Source organism: Trachurus japonicus, chromosome 10 (assembly GCF_045865225.1).
Source record: "Trachurus japonicus isolate A0001 chromosome 10, Traja_1.0".
Lineage (NCBI taxonomy): Eukaryota > Metazoa > Chordata > Actinopteri > Carangiformes > Carangidae > Trachurus > Trachurus japonicus.
The window spans coordinates 630,377-636,960 of NC_140916.1; positions in this window are offsets into that span (position 1 = coordinate 630,377).

A 6,584-nucleotide genomic window follows, 5' to 3' on the forward strand; every position below is an offset into this window, starting at 1 on the left:
TCTCCTCATTGGATAAAGGTTGTAGGATACAAGGAAAGTTTTCTCCTGGGCTCAGAGCAGAGCAGAGTGACTGACAGACCCGTGTTTCAGACCAAACACTCTATAGAAGTGATTGCTGTCGGAAGATACAACTATTTAAGACTTAGATTCACCTGACTTCTGCTTTAATTGTAATTAAACCGTATTTAACCAGATGTTAGAGCAGCTGGTTTCAACAACACTGAGCTCTAAACCCAAACAACACAACGCATCGGTTTTCTGCATCTGATCTGAGATCTGCTGATGTCTGGCCTGGATGAGGGTGTGTGTGTGTGTGTGTGTGTGTGTGTTAATGTGTGTGTGTGTGTGTGTTAATGTGTGTGTGTGTGTGTGTGTGTGTGTGTGTGTGTGTGTTAAAGTAAATGTCAGTGGTTCTCAGAGTGGGGGGGTTGACAGGATTCAAGGCTCCACTACTTTTTATTCACATTTTACCACTTTTTCCTAGAATGTTTTTAACTAAATTATCACTTTTTTAATTATTGTTTGACTTTACCAGTTTCTTCTCAATTGTTCTTTTTTTTTCTTTTTTACTTCTTATTATTTTTTGTATTATTGTTTGCCCCTTTTTTTGAGAGAGAAGTTTTGCCACGTTTTTCTATAATTTTTTTGAGGAATTTTACCACTTTTTTAAAAACTTTTTTGCGAAATCTTACCACTTTTTCTAGAATTCTTTTGATAAATTTTACATTTTTTTTCTCAATTTAAATAAAAAACGTTTTACTATTTTCTTTTTTTTTTTGGAAATTTTACCACTTTTTTCTAAAAAATCTTAAACTTTCTTTTTTTTTTGAGTCACTCCGTGTCACTATGAATGTGTGTGAACATCGTCTCATTGCACTGCAAAACCTCAACATCTTACCAAGAATATTTGTCTCATTTCTAGTCAAAACTAATCTCATTCTACTTAAAATCAGACTCATCACATTAAAAGCAGCTTGTTTTTAGACACTTTTTACTTCTTTCAAGCAGATTTTCACTTGAAATAAGTAGAAAAATCTGACAGTGGAGCAAGTTTTTCTTTCTTATTACAAGCACAAAAAGATTTTTCTACTTATTTCAAGTGAAAATTAGTTCGAAACAAATGAAAATGATCTAAAAACAAGTTCATTTTTAGGTGATGAGTCTTATTTTAAGTGGAAAGAGATTAGTTTTGACTAGAAATGAGACATTTTGACAAGAAATAAGACAAATATTCTTGGAAAGATGTTGAGTTTTTGCAGTGTGACTTCCACCTGCTGCAGGAGGAAACTCTCCGTCTGCAGCTCGGTGGAAAACTACAGCGACGACGTCTCTAAACAACCTGCACACAAGGAAACGTCTCTGCAGCAGCTGCTAAAAAAGAAAAAAGAAGACGAAGAAGAAGGTGGCGTGTTGTTGCTGACGGGAAGTTGTTTAAGCCGCGCGTCGCACGAAACGGCCACGAAAAGGCCAGAGAGCTAAAAGCAATCACAGCAAAGAGAGAAGGAGGGAAATAAATGAATAAATAGAGAAAAAAAAGAAAAAAGGCGTGGGTTGGGTGTTTGGTTTGGAGGGACACGACGTCCTCGTCTACACTGCACTGCAAAAACTCTACATCTCACCAAGAATATTCGTCTTATTTCTTGTCCAAATGTCTCATTTCTAGTCCAAACTAATCTCTTTCCACTTAGAATAAGACTCATCACCTAAAAATGAACTTGTTTTTAGATCATTTTCACTTGTTTCAAACTAATTTTCACTTGAAATAAGTAGAAAAATCTTTTTGTGTTTGTAATAAGAAAGAAAAACTTGCTCCACTATCAGATTTTTCTACTTATTTCAAGTGAAAATCTGCTTGAAAGAAGTAAAAAGTGTCTAAAAACAAGCTGCTTTTAATGTGATGAGTCTTATTTTAAGTAGAATGAGATTAGTTTTGACTAGAAATGAGACATTTTGATAAGAAATAAGACAAATATTCTTGGTGAGATGTTGAGTTTTTGCAGTGCAGGTCCAGGTTAAGGTGTTGGAGGAGGAAGAGGAGGATGAAGAGGAGGAAGAGGAGGAAGAGGAGGATGAAGAGGAGGTGACGGCAGCAGAAAGTGTTTTATTTGGAAGCAGCTCGTAATCAAACAGGACGGAGGCTAAAAGGGAAAGTCTGGACTCATAGAGGACGCCTGTCTAACACACACACTAACACACAGACAGACACACACACACACACACACACATTAACACACAGACACACACACACACACGCACACACACAGACAGACACACTAACACTGCTGCTTCATTTAGCAGCAGCGTTAGGTAACAGTGTAAACTCACTCAGCACCGACTGAGGAGGAAAACAACCGGACCGGACTGGACCGGACTGGACTCGCTGACATAACAGGCTGCAACAACAACCTGCAGCCATGTGTGTGTGTGTGTGTGTGTGTGTGTGTGAGTGTGTGTGTGTGTGTGTGTGTGTGTGTGTGTGTGTGTGAGTGATTTCCTGTGAGTCCAGACTCTCAGACAGAAACTCGTCTCTTCAGAGTTCAGTTTCATATCAACTCCTCCAGATCAAAGACGACAATAATAAAAACCTCAGACAGAGTCTCAACCAGACTCTGGTCTCCTGGACCGGACTAGACCGGACCGGACCGGACTAGACCGGACTGGACTAGACTGGACCGGACTAGACCGGACTAGACCGCACTGGACCGGACTGGACTAGACTGGACTAGACGAGACTGGACCGGACTAGACCGCACTGGACTAGACCGGACTGGACTAGACCGCACTGGACCGGACCGGACTAGACCGGACTGGACTAGACCGGACTGGACTAGACTGGACTAGACGAGACTGGACCGGACTAGACCGCACTGGACTAGACCGGACTGGACTAGACCGCACTGGACCGGACCGGACTAGACCGGACTGGACTAGACCGGACCGGAATAGACCGCACTGGACCGGACTGGACCTAGAGTCTACCCCTCACCTGTGATCACTGTGTTGCAGATTCAGTTCAGGGTCTAAAAACAAGTTCTTCTGTGAACGTGATGAAGATGATGATGAAATAAAAACACTGGAGTCTCTGTCTGTGTTGTAAATCTCCTCCTATCACGGATGTAGTTCACTAACTATCTAGTGTGTTCAACATTTTGTAGTGTTGTTCGAATTCTCCGCGATTAATTTCATCCACTATGTAGTGGATGACAAAACACCCACAATGCACCGCGAAACAAGCGATGGGCAATATTTCAACAACTGCTTGGCTGATCTGGGCAATATTGGAGTGGTTTTAGGGGTTATTGATGATGCTGAATCCATTTCTGACATTTTCAAAATTCAAAATGGCTGTCTAAACCGGAAGTGACCAGATTTTAACCGCCAGTGGGCCGATTTTGATGGATTTCAAAATCTGGTCACTTCCGGTTTAGACAGCCATTTTGAATTTTGAAAATGTCAGAAATGGATTCAGCATCATCAATAACCCCTAAAACCACTCCAATATTACCCAGATCAGCCAAGTCAATTTTGATGAAATATTGCCCATATAGACAATTATGCTAATTTATGCTAATTATGTAAATCATGCTAATTGCCCAATATATATAAGTTAGCATCCGGCAGTTTCTGAATACTGGGGACCCATACTATCTATTACTAACATAAAACTTTGGGGTACTCAACATTTCCGGGTACTCACTGTTGGCAAGTAGACTAATAGGGAGTGAGTGAGTGAGTGAGTGAGTGAGTGAGTGGATGATTTTGAACACAGCCTCTGTTTAAAACTAAACGCCAAAGAAGGGGAGGCAGCTTTTAGTGTATATGCCCCACGAAAATGGAACACCTTGCCCGACACAGTTAGACATGCCACGTCACTAGCCATCTTCAAAAACAGATTAAAAACATATCTATTTTCAACAGCATTCTGTTGACCTGTGTGTGTGTGTGTGTGTGTATGTGTGTGTGTAGATATGCATATGTGATTGGGTGAGTGGGTGTGAATTTGTGCGTCTAAGTGTGTATGGGTTGAAATTGACATATATGATTGTTTGCACTTGCACTCTCTCTGTTTATATATGATTGTTTACTTGCACTTGCACTTTATCTTTTTTGTTTGTTTTCTATGTGATTTATAATTGATTTTAAATTTGATTGATTTTTGTTGTGAAGCACATTGAGTCTGCCTTGTGCATGAAATGCGCTTTATAAATAAAGTTGAATTGAATTGAATTGAATTAAACTCCGCCTCCAAATGGAGCGTTTTGGTGGTGGAGACCAAAGCTGAGGCTCATTGTCCTGCAGCAATAAGACACCGGACACCCGGCTACACGGACAAAGAGAGTTTTCAGTTTGTTACCTGAGCTGCTCTCTCTCTCTCTCTCTGATGCACATTGCTCTTCTGCACTTTTTTAACGGATATTTCTTAAAGGGACAACCAGGAGTTTTTCTCCATCGGCAGAACGAAAAATTCCACGACAATAATAAAAAAAAAAAAAGTCTGATATTAATGTGGATGAATCTACGTTACCACTTGTTAATGGTCCATTTTAGATAAATCTATGGTTTTGTCTCTATGGTTATTTTGTTATTATTAGTGGTGGTGGAAATGCTGGGCGAGCCGACCAGCGTTTCCCTGCAAAAACTGAAATTCCTTCCAAGAATATTTGTCTTCTTTCTTGTCAAAATGTCTCAGACTAAGACTCATCGCCTAAAAATCAACTTGTTTTTAGATCATTTTCACTTGTTTCAAACTAATTTTCACTTGAAATAAGTAGAAAAATCTGCCAGTGAAAGCAAGTTTTTTTGTGCTTGTAATAAGGAAGAAAAACTTGCTCCACTATCAGATTTTTCTACTTATTTCAAGTGAAAATCTGCTTGAAAGAAGTAAAAAAAAAAAGTGTCTAAAAACAAGCTGCTTTTAATGTGATGAATCTGATTTTAAGTAGAATGAGATTAGTTTTGACTAGAAATAAGACAAATATTCTTGGTAAGATGTTGAGTTTTTGCAGTGCAGTTTCAGGTTCAGGCTTCACTCAAACTTTATCAGTTTGTTCTGTTTGTTTGTTTTTCCAGAGTTTTACTTTTCTCTTTGTTTTTATTCCTTTGCTGTCTCATCACTCCTTTCTCCTCCTGTTTCCTCTCCTTCTCTCTGTCTCTCCTTCTCTCTGTCTCTCCTTCTCTCCTTCTCTCTGTCTCTCCTTCTCTCCTTCTCTCTGTCTCTCTGTCTCTCCTTCCTCTCCTTCTCTCTGTCTCTCCTTCTCTCTGTCTCTCCTTCTCTCCTTCTCTCCTTCTCTCCTTCTCTCTGTCTCTCTGTCTCTCTGTCTCTCCTTCTCTCTGTCTCTCCTTCTCTCCTTCTCTCCTTCTCTCCTTCTCTCCTTCTCTCTGTCTCTCCTTCTCTCTGTCTCTCTGTCTCTCGACAGCAGCAGAACAGTCCTTCCTCCTTCCTGTCGGGGGATTACAGCTTCTCTAGACGTTGCCAAGCTGGCCTGAGATTTCCCAGCATGCTCTTGGTTCAGAGCTGCCACCTCAACAGCAGCAGCAGCAGCAGCACCTCCTCCTCCTCCTCCTCCTCCTCCTCCTCCTCCTCCTCCTCCTCATACTAATGCAGAGACACATTGTCTGCAGAGAAAACCCCCGACAGGTGTGACCGACACGGAGAGACAAGGAGCTTCTTCTCTTCAGAGTGAAGAAGAAAAAGAAAAGAAGAGGCCGATGACGGTGAAACAGAGGAAAACACTCCACACTGCAAAAACATAAGACTCATCACCTAAAAATAATCTCATTCTACTTAAAATCAGACTCATCACATTAAAAGCAGCTTGTTTTTAGACACTTTTTACTTCTTTCAAGCAGATTTTCACTTGAAATAAGTAGAAAAATCTGATAGTGGAGCAAGTTTTTCTTTCTTATTACAAGAAAACACAGAAAAATTGCTTTCACTGGCAGATTTTTCTACTTATTTCAAGTGAAAATGATCTAAAAACAAGTTAATTTTTAGGTGATGAGTCTTATTTTAAGTGGAAAGAGTTTAGTTTTGACTAGAAATGAGACATTTTGACAAGAAATAAGACAGATATTCTTGGAAAGATGTTGAGTTTTTGCAGTGCAGACCTCTGGTGTTAACTCATAAACACAGAAACCAACTCCTTCTCTGCAGCGAAACAAAAATCAAGAATCTGCCAGATCACAAACAGCTTCAGTTTCCAAAGAACAACAGACGACGTCGTAGCTGAACATCTGCACATGAAAACAGCTGCTTTAACCTCAGCTGAGAAAACAACCAGAGTCAGTTTGCTGCTCTGCACCCTTCATCATCCTCTCCTTCACATGTTGTTTCACTTTATAGTTTGATTCATTTGCACCATAAAAATCATGAAGGACCGTTACAGAAACAGAAATGAGACAAGAACAGTTAAAAAAAATCGTGTTTTTTGTTGCTTCTCACATGTTCCTGTGGTATTTCTCTGATGTTAGAGGACGTAGCAGCAGAAAAGTAGCCTACTACAGTAAGTGCAAAATGGCATTTCTGAGTTTTTCTGCCTTCACATTGCCGTGAACCGACCAATGAGCTGCTGGAGCTCTGCAGA